Source organism: Terrapene carolina, unplaced genomic scaffold (genome assembly GCF_002925995.2).
Source record: "Terrapene carolina triunguis isolate 2854851 unplaced genomic scaffold, T_m_triunguis-2.0 Scaffold131, whole genome shotgun sequence".
Classification (NCBI taxonomy): Eukaryota; Metazoa; Chordata; order Testudines; family Emydidae; genus Terrapene; species Terrapene triunguis.
This window is the reverse complement of record NW_020664482.1, coordinates 520,596-532,041: the sequence shown is the minus strand read 5'-3', so window position 1 is coordinate 532,041 and position 11,446 is coordinate 520,596. Positions and strand designations below refer to the sequence as shown.

Below are 11,446 nucleotides of genomic sequence, written 5' to 3'. Positions count from 1 at the left end.
AGCGGCTTGGGAGAGCTCCCGCCCAGCGGCTTGGGAGAGCTCCCGCCACAAGTGCTTACGCTACATGGTCAGTGCTGTAGTGTAGATGTAGCCAGAGTTACAGCACGGACCAACAATCTGCCGGAAGACGGTTACTGCACCTTAGGTGCGGCTGCACCTAATCCCTAAATGAACCAGCACACTCAGAGCTTGCTTTGGTTTTTTTAAACCTAACTTCCCATGACTCTTTAGCCATTCTGCCTTGGAGAACAGACACAGTTGCCTTTTACTCAGCTGCCACACAGGATGACCGATTGCTCTCTCTAACAGAGCACAAACCAGATCATACCAATTCCGCTCCACAGAACTCCAGGGGTATGAAGAGAGCTGTCCTGCTAAGATTCGGGGACAGCCAGCTGCCAGGGCATACAGGCTTGTTCGTCCACCTGAGCATTGCAGCCCTCGGAGTGTAGGATCACTTGCTTCTTGGGAGGTATCGCTGGAATATGCAGGCACACAGAGAAGATCCCCAGCAATTTCCAAACTGTCAGTTTAAGTATTGCTGATGAGGAATTACAGTAGTTGCTGATCGTGACCACCAGAATTATAATCACAAAATCATTTCCACTCTAAGCAGCTGCTTGATCATGATCCAGTTCTGGCAGCAATTGCTATTGGAGCTGAACGGTCCATGTTTGGCCTCTACCCAATGGTGATTCTATTGCTGTGAAAGTGATGAACAACTGCAGCCATTTGAGCCATGCAGCTGAAGAGGCTTGTCTAGATTTTAAACTCTAACCACCACCCACCTTACAGGGGCTAACGAACCCAGCTGAACTCAAACCTCAGGCCTGGCCCATATCTACCCCTTGTTGTCCAACACATGCGGCTAGCAGTGCCAGGCAGGCAGCTCCTGCACCTCCAAGCGCAGCTGGTTACGTGCTTCAGGGAACTCACGCTTGGACGGTGAAGTCTGAAAACTGCAAAAGACAGGAACTGCCAGAGTGGATCAGGTCCATCTACTCTAGTAGCCTGTTTCCAGTCGCCAATACCAGATATTTCAGAGGAAGGCAGGGGTAAGAAACCCTGCCGTAGGGAAATGCAGTAGAACCTGTTCTTCGTGAAAGTCTCCCAATCCCTAATAGAGGTGGGCTGAAGCCCTGAAGCAGGAGGTATTATACTCATCGCAAAAGAAACACTGATAGGCCATGGATAAAACTGGACACTTCACGTCCTAGTACAGTAGCGAACACAGATATGAGCGATAGCCGTAAAACTCCACAATCAGCGCCATTGCACGGGAAGAATTCTCAATTCCATCGTGGCCGTTGAAAAGCTTTGCCCTTAGCCATTCAGAAGCAGGTCCAGCGAGCCAGGCGATCAGCATGACGCCAGAGATCAGTAACTCACGCGTAAAGCTGAGATGGGATAGAACAGAAAATGGTGGCAGCGGCAATTGCAACCAAGTTCAGTTCAGACTGCCATCCCAGGCACACCGGCCGTTAGCTGCCACTAGGGGGACCAGATAGAAAGTGTGAAAAATCATGACAGATGAGAGGTAATAGTCACCTGAATAAGAAAAAGCCCCAAATCTCAGGACATCTGGTCGCCCTGACCTCCACCAAAATGGGAAGCATTAGCCCTATTTAATTACCCAGTAACTTGGTTTGTATTATTTTACATTCACTTCTGGGTTTATCTATTTTCAGCCTCCATGAGCTGCCATCCACATTTCTCAAACAGCCACCTGAGTCAGACACGAAACAAACCTCAGCTCCAACCTTCCAAAATTCACTGCCCAAGAAACCAATTGGCTGTTGCCATGTGGAGCCTACCAGCTGCAGTCATCAAGACGGCACAGATCTGCCAGGTACTGCACAGGACTCAAGTAGAACCTGCTTAGGGTAGGAACACGACAGCCCCGTAGAATTAAACCACACAGAAAAACATTCTCCACCCTCGTGCTGTCCACAGGAACTAGGCAATGACAACACTGCAACAGTAAGGCTAAGCGGCTTAGGAGGCCTTAGCATGGTCTAATAGGAAGCTTTATAAGCCCATGCAAAACATACCCGGCAGACTCCAGCCTAACACTGTAAAACAGAAGCATTTCAAGCGACACACACAACCTTCCTCTAGCAAAACTCAGTTGGCCACGGCATACACGTTTCTAGCTAGTCTGCCAAAGCTGGGCAACATCGGTCTGAATAAAGACAGGTGGGCTTTAAAGAGCTATTAAACCCCCCCATGAGAAACAGCTGCCTGCCAACTGGGACCCCAAGTTCTCTCCCCAGGGGGCTAGGCAGCGGAGAAGCACACGCCATTCTTCAGGGTGCCAGCATTTGGAGGAGAGAGCAGCTGGGAGAGCATCAGAGGTCTGGGTATGCCTAGGTGTGTTTTGAGAGGCAAGTCAGTAGCTTCAGTGCTAAATTGGAGTGCAAGATGTGAACGTTGGCAGCGCTGATGAGTGAGCAGTAAGTGCTGCACAGCGGGTGTGAGCCACCGTCTCCACGCTCTGAAGAGCCAGAGACAAACAGCAGGAGGGGAGAGAATCAAAGCAGGCGAGAGGCGCTCCTGTGAACTGTGCCATTCATAACGAGCCTCCAGATAAACCAGCACCCAGGCAAAGCTCAGCAGTGATGGAAGCATATTTTAGAGACCGAGATTTTAACTTACTCAAGCTACTGGCCCCAAAGCGTTCAGTTGTGAAGAGTACTTAGCAGGGAGCTGCTCTGAAGCGGTTACTGACACAACAGCTGTGGGGTGTGTGGCAATGCCCATGGCCCCCGGCTCCCCCGCCCTGCGAAGGGGTCAGTGGCACAGACTGGAAGCATCCCATGCAATGTTGCCGATTTGAAAAGGCTACAAATCCAGTGTGATCACTTCAGCATATTTCAGCTGATCCTTCAAAGTCTCGTTCCTGTCCACAGAAAACAGACAATTTCCTTTCCCTGGGGGGAGGAAGGGAGATGGCCCAGTTTGCGCCTCCTGCTGCCTCAATGCCCCCAAGGTTCCACAGCCAAACCAAACAGGCGCGGCCGGTCTCCTCTGAAGTCCTACACAGCCCAGCCCAGTCGCATTCGGAAAGGGGCGGCCTGGAGCGAGCGAGCACATGATCCGGCAGCAACAGACAGGAGCGAGAGCCGTGCTCATACGCACCATCGCCAGCCGCACTCCTCCAGACGAGCATTCCTGGTCCTCATTGCCACGCAGGTTTGGTACCGCACTGCCAGAAAGTCAGCCGAGGGAAACCGACATGGCAGACACTGTCCCGACCCCTAAGACCCCCCGGAAGTTTTCAGTGTTTGCTCGACACCCATGACTGCCTGAGGTGCCACCTTGTCAGAGCGCCTGACAGAACTGCCTGTGTGGAAGTCTTGCTGAACGCAACACCACGGTGAGCTCAACCCAAGGCAGAGGTTAGGGAGCGAGTGACGCTCCACAGGGATTCATGGACCAACAGGCAGGCAGGCAGGGCCAGCCTGGAGCAGGCTGCTTAGCGCAGTGCCAAAGGCTACTCTGTGCAGAGGCATGTCGGCCGCAGGGGACAAAGCCAGGAGCCAACACTGGAGGGTGAGAAAGGGGGCCAAGCTTTGCTCACACCCAGCTGTTCGCCTCTTGGTCCCCAGTTGCAGCCGGGCCCCCACAAGCCCCCGTCCTTGGATGCTTGTTGCTATCGGGGATTTTCTTATGAGTCTAGTTTTTCCCTGGTAACAGCAATAAATGAGCACAGTTCCCCAGTCCAATGCCCACGTCAGTTCTGGCTCCTTTCGAATGTGTGATGCTCTCTGGCAACCCCTCCGGTGCCTGAGCGGGACTTGGGGGCAGCCAGGGAATCCAGGCATGGCAGGGCTCACATGCCTCAGTCGGTGTCAAGCCAGTGCAAGGGATTTGATGCCTGGCCTTTTCTTTTTCTAGGAAGAGGGAGAAGCTACCGTGGCTCGTGCCCCTTCCAGGGGTGGGCTCTGTCTTGTGTACCCCAAATCACACCTCACTTAGAAACGGCCGGAGCAGACAATCAGAGTGTCACAGCACACGGCTACTCGCTCATTTGACCCTACAATTATCAAACACACCAGCTGGGCTCTAAACTCGCACTTGCATTTCCGTGCGTGGGGCTCGGAGCAGGACAAACGAGTCACTGTGGGACGTGTTAGTTCGCAGGGACTTCGCTGGCGCTTTGCTACGGAGCCGCTCGTCAAGGGAGGCGGATTTCTAGCCGTGCGGCTGCACCCCCAGAGCCGGGCCCCCGGGGCCCCCCGGCCGGGGAGCCGCGCAGCGCCGGCCCCGCTCTCGCCAGAGGAAGGGAAGGGCCCGGGCGGGCGGGATCCGGCACCGACACTTGAGCGCGGGCAGGAGCCTCCCCAGCACCGGCCGCTGGGCGCGGAGCCTCGCGGGGGATTTCCACGCCGCCCTCCGGAGAACTTTCCGCGCCAAGGGGGCTCGGTCCCAGCGAGCCCGCGGCGAACTCGCAGCTCACGAGCCCGAAGCCGGAACCAGGAACCGCACACGCGGGTCCCCCCCGCCCCGCAGGCCCCGAGACTCGCCCGGCGCCTCCTGGCTCCGGGACCGGACCGGACCGGGACCGGACCCGGGACCGGCCCGGCCCCCCCCCCCCCCCCCCCCGCCCCCCCCCCGGCCGGGCCCCGCGGCCCCCGCGCCCGCCCCGCACCTCGCCCCGGCCCGGCTGATGTAACCGCGGGCCCCGCTTGCGCGATCGCCGCCGGCAGCCCGGAGCGGGGGCAGAGCAGCGGCGGGGCAGCCCCGCACCGGCCCCACGCGGGTCCCGCCCCGCCCCACTCACCACGCGGGTCCCGCCCGTGCCAGCTCCGGAACTATGAATGGGGGGCGCGAGAAGCTGCCGCGTTTTTACCAGGGGTGGGAGGGGCGGGGCCAACGAGCCACGCCCCGCCCCTCCTCCGCCCCGCCCCCCCACGCAGGGCTAGAAAAATGTTCAAGCCCCTAGATCTAGTTGGCAAATGACTAAATCAGCAACGCTGCTTGTAAGTAGCTGACCATGGGGGGCAGGCGGGGGGTGTAAGGAAATCCCTTCGCCCCACTCAAGCCAGGGAGTTGGGAGTCAGGTCCTGCAGAACTAGGGAAGGGGTGTGTGCAGGCCGATCGCACCCACCTGTTGGGGAGCTCCCAGATGAGAACTTGCCTGGGAGTTGCTTGAGAAATTGTATTTGACCTGTAAAGACCTTTGCGACTCCTCCACAGGAGCAGCAGCAGGAGCTGGACCTAGGCCAGTGGCATCTCCACTTCAAAGGGGCGATTATTTATCCCTTGACAGCCCTGCCAAATACTCCAGAAGTGGATGCCTGGAAGTGCCATGGGAGCAGGTGGGGCTGGGTCGCTGCTGCTGCCAAAGCACCTCTGCCTGCACCTCCCTCCACTTCCTGCAGAGTCTGTGGTTTTCCTGCCCTCTCTGGAATGTGCTGCACCCTGAGATTTGCCACCCACAAACCTCCTGGGGGCTGCAGGTAAAGCCTGGATGAATGGGGGAGGGGGGCTCCGTTGGCGTCTCTCTGCGTTAGGCTGTGATGATGGTGGTGGGTTTCACTCCAGGCCCCAGAAGCACTGACTGGAGTGGAGACCTAGCACGGGCACGCCCAGAGCTCTGCAGCCAGCTCTAGGTAGGAGCGGGGAATTGCCTGCATCCAAAACACCCAGCCCCAGCCGAACATGGCACCATCCCAGCTTGGCGTGTCTTGATGCTTAACCAGCTCTTGCCTGAACTTCTCCTGTCCTGTCCTGTAACGCAGCCCCAGGGATGGAGCCTGCATCAGCCGCACAGCTCTGCCGTGTTTCTGGTAGGAACTGCCTCTCTGATTAGGGGGCTTGCTGGTTCTGGTGAAGCTAGCCCCAAGGTGACTTTTCAGGGCCATGACAACTATCATTTTGCAAGCCCGGACCAAGAGCTCAGTGCCAGCCCCAGGCTCAAAAGAGCACTAGGGGGCTGAGAGGGCAGGACTGGCGTGGCTGCTACACACTGGGACTGAGGGACATTGGCAGAGCTGTGCGGGGGGGGAGGCTGGGAGTGTGACTGAAGGGCTGTGGCATTCCTGCTTCACTCGCCTCCTGCTTCCCTCTGCAGAGCAAGGAATGAGAATGGTGCCCGGAGTCCCCTTTGCCCTACTCCAGCAGGGCTGCCTTGTCAGTCCTTTGTGTGCTGCCCTGCACTCACCGGGGCTGCCCCTGCGCCTCACCTCTGCCCCCGCTCCTTCCGTGCAGTTTGGCCCTGTGAGCCCCTTACAGCAGCAAGAGCGCAAGCACTGCACATCTTTACCAACATCACAGCGCCCAGACTGGGTCAGACCCATGGTCCATCTAGCCCCGTGTCCTGTCATCCAAGAGTGGCCAGTGCCAGGTGCTTCAGAAGGAATGATCAGAACAGGGCAGTCATCCCGTGGTCCAACCCCAGCTTCTGGCAGTCAGAGGCTTAGGGACACCCAGACCTTGGGATTGCATCCCTGACCCCGGCTATTAGCCCTTGATGGACCTGTCCCCCACGAGCGTATCTAGTTATTTTCTGAACCCCATTACAGTCTTAGCCTTCACCACGTCCCCTGGCAATGGGTTCCAGAGGCTGACTGTGCTTTGAGGGAAGAAGTGCTTCCCTAGGCTTGTTTTAAACCTGCTGCCTGTGAAACGAAAACTTTGCCACACAGACCAGCTCAGAACTACACTTCCCAGAATGCCGTGCGTTGCCACTGATGCAAGCTGTGCCCTGGTGTCATCAGCTGCTGGTCCTGGCAGCTCAGAGGTGCAGTGCCGCAGGAGGAAGTGAGCCACCCTCTCCCTGCCCCGAGAACCGCTTCCAGGAACAAAACGCGGAGCGGCCTGCGGCCTGGGCTACAGCGAGGCCTGGGCTGCACGCGAGCGACATCGCCAGGACCGTGCCAGCCTGTGTGCTGGAGTCGAGCTGCCGCTGGCCCTGCTCGAGAATTCCCCACTCAGCTGGCTCCGGGGAAGTGGGGTCACTGCAAGCAGCGGTTCTCAAACTGTGGGTCGTGACCCCATTGTAATGGGGCTGGCCCCAGACTTGCTGGGGCCGAAGCCAAAGCCCCAATGCCTGGGGGGGTCAGGGCTCAGGCGTTAGGTTCAGCCCTGAGGGGCAGGGCTCACACTACAGGCCACCCACTTGGGGCCGAAGCCCTTGGGCTTCGGCTTTGCCCCTCACCATCCCCGCCCAGGGCAGCAGGGCTCAGGCAGGCGGTCCCCACTCCTGGGGGCTTGTAGTAATGTTTGTCAGAAGGGGGTCGCAGTGCACTGAAGTCTGAGAACCACTGCCCCTTCCAACACTGTGTAAGGGTCTAGACTACAGTGTTTCCAGTGCAGACACACTCAGCACTGCTACCCCAACTCAACTGCTGTTTGAACAGTGTGTGTGCGCATCATAGGCCTCCACGCCAGCCCCCCATCGTGCCTTTCTGGCTGGGGGCCCAGCCACTTCCCAGAGCTCAGGAGCCAGCTCCAGGAAGCAGAGACAGCAAAACCTGCTGAGAATCCCCCGGTCTGTCCCGGGGCAGAGCTGAGTCACAGGGAAGGGAAGCAAAAGTGCCCCACCCTTAACTGCAGACCTCTTCCCACGCAGCTGGAGGTGGGCTGTGCCTGGGCTCTGGGCTCATGACCAGAGGGGCAGAAACAGCCACTGCCTCCTGTGTTGGCTGAGATACAGAGGGACAAGCAGACGCTGTCCCAGAGCCGCTCCCTGCTGCTCAGAAGGAAGGAAACCTGCCTAGGACAGGGAAAAGAAAAGCACAACTCCAGCTTACCGCCAGCCCTGCCCCGCAGCAGCAGCGCCATGTGTGCACATGCTTGAGAGCCAGGAAACACCCGGATGCCTGGAGCTCAGCAAGGGGGCCCTCTCGCATAGGTGCAGCAGGAGTGTTAAAGCCCTTGGCAGCCTGTGTCCTCAGAGGCTGGCGGGGAGGGAGGCCCCTTTCTTGCTGTAGCTAAGGAAAAGCACTCTCTCAAGCAATGCCCGCGGGAAGAGGCAGCACTGCTCAGTCCAGAAATACATCTGGGGCAATGTGCACGTGCCAGGCCTGAGGAACATACCAAACTCCACCCCTTGGTGCAAGCTGGTGCTCAGGGCCCCTTGGGCAGGGCCCTGCAGGTAGCCAGAGCACAAGTTCCTTGTCCTTCAGCAGGGCGCCTCTGGCAGGGATCATGGGCTGGAGGGGGGCAGGTTTACCTGCCAGCAAAGGGAACGCATCTTATGGCATTGCTCCTGTAATAACAGCGGGCAGTAATTCCCAGATCCTTCTCCCGCTTTAACCTCCCATGAGGTGCAAGGACCCCCTTCCCCCTCCTTTATCCTGCACGCTGAGCATTCACAGCCTGCAGCACCCTTCCCTTGGCTCACGGCAACCCCTCCAACCCCCCCTTAGCTCTGGTGACAGAACTGCCCAGGCATCCCCCTCCCACCTGCCTGCCGTGCCTTCGTGGCACAGGAGCAGCAGACGTCCCCGGCAGGCTCACCGGAAGCTGCAGAAATTCGGCCCCAGGGTGCTAGATTCAGAACATAAGGGTTAGTCCGGAGTCTGTCAGGCCCTCCCTTCCCAACAGCTGCAGCTCCTGCTCACGCAGCCGAATTCCCTGCTCCGCCCATGCTCCCAGCCTTGTTCCTCTAGCCGGGCGCTGCTCCCACAAGCACCTCTGCCTTTGCCTCCAGGCCACCCTCGCTGCACAGGACCCTCAGCATTCACAGCCCTCCTAAGACCTGCAAGAAGGCAGCTAGCTAACAAGGGGTCAAGGAGCCAGTGGGAGCATCAGGTACCTCGAAGGCACGGCCAGGCTCCAGCGGCTCATTCCCTTGTCCTCTGGCTGCTTGTGCTCTTTGGGGCAGCAACCGGCCCTTTCCTTTTTGTTTCCACAGCAGAGAGCAGAGCATGGGAGCTGATGACAATCAACACCAGCCCAGTCAGCGCAGTCCAGCCTGCTGTCAGCCAGCTGATCTGTGCCTGGGGCTTTCCCCACAAGAGCCCAGGCCCCACAGGCAGCCGGAGCAGGGTGCCGCAGGGTGCCGCAGGAGGGGCAAAGGCAACCCCAGCTGCCTTCAGTTCCCTCTTGCATGCAGGGAGGATGAGTTCCGGGTACTGATGCAACAGCTGGAGGGAACGAAGAGCTGATCGAATAAGTGACTGGTTCAGCCCCCTTCTGAGCCAAAATACCCGGCGTTGGTTCACACTGAAGATGACTGCGTGGGTTCCATACACACTGATGTGAAAAACCAAAGCCCAGGGTGGGGGTTGTTTCAGTCTTTCCAAAGTTGCTTTATTTTGGCCTAATCTATTTGCCAAATAAGCTCAGGGCCCTGCAAAATTCCCCAGAAATTTCCCCAGCTCTAGAGCAGAGGGCAGGGCAGGCAGGGACCAGGGGACTGAGTGGGGCACAGGCTCAGGGCTGCCTGGCAGGAGACTCAGAGGCAGCCCCAGAAGATGGCCCCGCTGAGCAGGCACAGCTCCTGGCTTGTGGAGTGAGGAATTCGGAGCCAGCGCAGGGGGAGAAGAGGGACCCAGTGCAGCAGTGGGCGAGTTTGACCAGCTGCGGTGCCCTGGAGAGAAATCACATCAGCATGAGGAACCCTGCAGGTGGACGAAGGAGAAGCTAGGAGAAAGCAGCAGCAGCAGGATTTGACAATATGGCTGGGAAGCAGGGCCACCCAACAGGCCTGAGGCTGCCAGTCCAAGCCTCTGGTGTTTCTGCAACACCCAGCCATGCACCAGCTGGACGTGCTCTACTGCCAAAGCCTAGGGAGCCAAGAACCCAGGGCCTGGCCGGATACAGCACTGGCTGTGCCACAGCCTGTAGACTAGGGCTAGCTGAGGCTGCACATCTGACAGACCTTCCTGACTCTGGCCAGGCTCAGCGGGACAAAATTCTACAGGGGAGAAGCTGCCCTGCCTTCTTCCGGCCTCATGCCCAGGGCAGATGAGCACTGCGGGCACAGCAGGTCAGAGGCAGCCAGGCCTGAAGCCATTCGAGCCCCGGAGCGAGGCTCAGGGCACGTGTTCCGGCTGGACGGTGACTAGCGCAAAGTGCTGCTATGCCACCATCTCAGAGCCACAGTCCCCCCAGCGCTTTTCAGCTCACCCCCCACAAGCAGTCCCCTGGAGCTGTCGCAGGAAAGGGCACAGGTACAGCGTGAAGAGCCGGCTGTGGGGGCATGCTCCTGGAAATCTAGTGCAGGGAGGAGTCAAGCCAGCCCGCAGACACACTGGGTGAGTGCTCACACCTTCCTGGCCAGTTCCACAGAACGCTGCCCTCTTTGGCTTGAACCAGATCTAGCTGGCTCTCTTCTAGGCCCAGCCTCTGCCAGACAACCAGGACTGGGCACAAGGGGCAGCACCAGCCCCTATGGAGGTCTAAGCAAAGCTCAGAAGGAAGGTAACAGTAACCGGGGCTGCAGGCCAGGCACCTCCTCGCCCCAGGCCAGCGGCTCCACGCCACAGCTGCACAGCTTGCAGAGACCTTCCTAGCCCGGCAGCCAATGCTACGAGACATGCTGGCTGTTTGCCTGCCCGTAGGAAGGGATTAGTAATCCCTCTCCCAAGAGGCCTAGGCATGCCCCACTGCAGGAGAGAGGTCAGAGAGGAACACGTAGGCCTCCCCCCTCCTTTATCTCGTGTCTCCAAGTGGGACGGCAGAGGAATCCCCGGCAGGGAAGACATCTTCCCTCCCCCTGCCCCACGCGGTCTCTCCCTCCACAAGCTCGAGGCTGGAACTGGCTGGTGGCAGAAGCTTCGCCCACGCTCAGATCAGCTGCAGGAGGCTTGGAAGATGCTGTGGTGACCTCATGCTGGCTGCCACCCTGGGACATTTCCTCTAACAGGGGAGGAAGTGAGAGTGATGTGGGACTAGGCACTAAGGAAGGGAGGGGCCTGTGGCCTCTCCTCCCCCCCCTCCCCCCAGGTGCTGGCTGGCTGGGTCAGAACCAGGGCTGGGAGAGACAGGTGCCCTCAAGGCAGAGTGCAGAGGAGGATTCCTTAAAGCCCAAGCAGCTGGCACTGCTGGAGCCAGTGTCCTCACTCCCTGCCCACCCGACAGAGGCAGTGATGTGAGTGAGGGCCACAGAGGGACCCACAGCCCAAGGGTCCATGCCTCACACCACACCTGTAAGGGCCTCGCAGGGAAGCTGTGACAAGGGAGCTGTGCCCAGGGCAGGCAGGCGAGCTGCACTATGGGACCCCATGTACCACAGGTGTCACAGGCTGCCTTGGGGCAAGACAACAGGACCCAGTTTGCAAGGGGGCCACGTCCAGCCCCCAGAGTGGTGCTTCCTGTGCTGGGCGCTGGCTGCAGCCTAGCCTGGGGGGCTCTTTCCAGCTAGGAGCGCTGGGCCCTGCGAGGCTGCATGCCCCCCGGCCAGCAGAGCAACACACGCCAAGGGGAGCAGGAGGAGGACTCTGCACAGCACCAAGGGGAAGGAAGAGAACTTTATTTACCTTTTAAAAAAACC

At 58.8% G+C, this 11,446-nt stretch overlaps 1 protein-coding gene across 1 annotated transcript in view; it reads right to left on the bottom strand.

Annotated features, from left to right (window-relative positions):
- Positions 1 to 4,852, bottom strand: part of SLC7A3 (solute carrier family 7 member 3) — a 15,259-nt gene extending 10,407 nt beyond the window's left edge. Inside the window, exon 1 of the mRNA XM_024203770.2 lies at positions 4,784 to 4,852. The gene's annotated coding sequence lies outside the window, so the exon portion shown is untranslated. The remainder of the gene's footprint in view (positions 1 to 4,783) is intronic.
- Between the last annotated feature and the right edge of the window lie 6,594 nt (positions 4,853 to 11,446).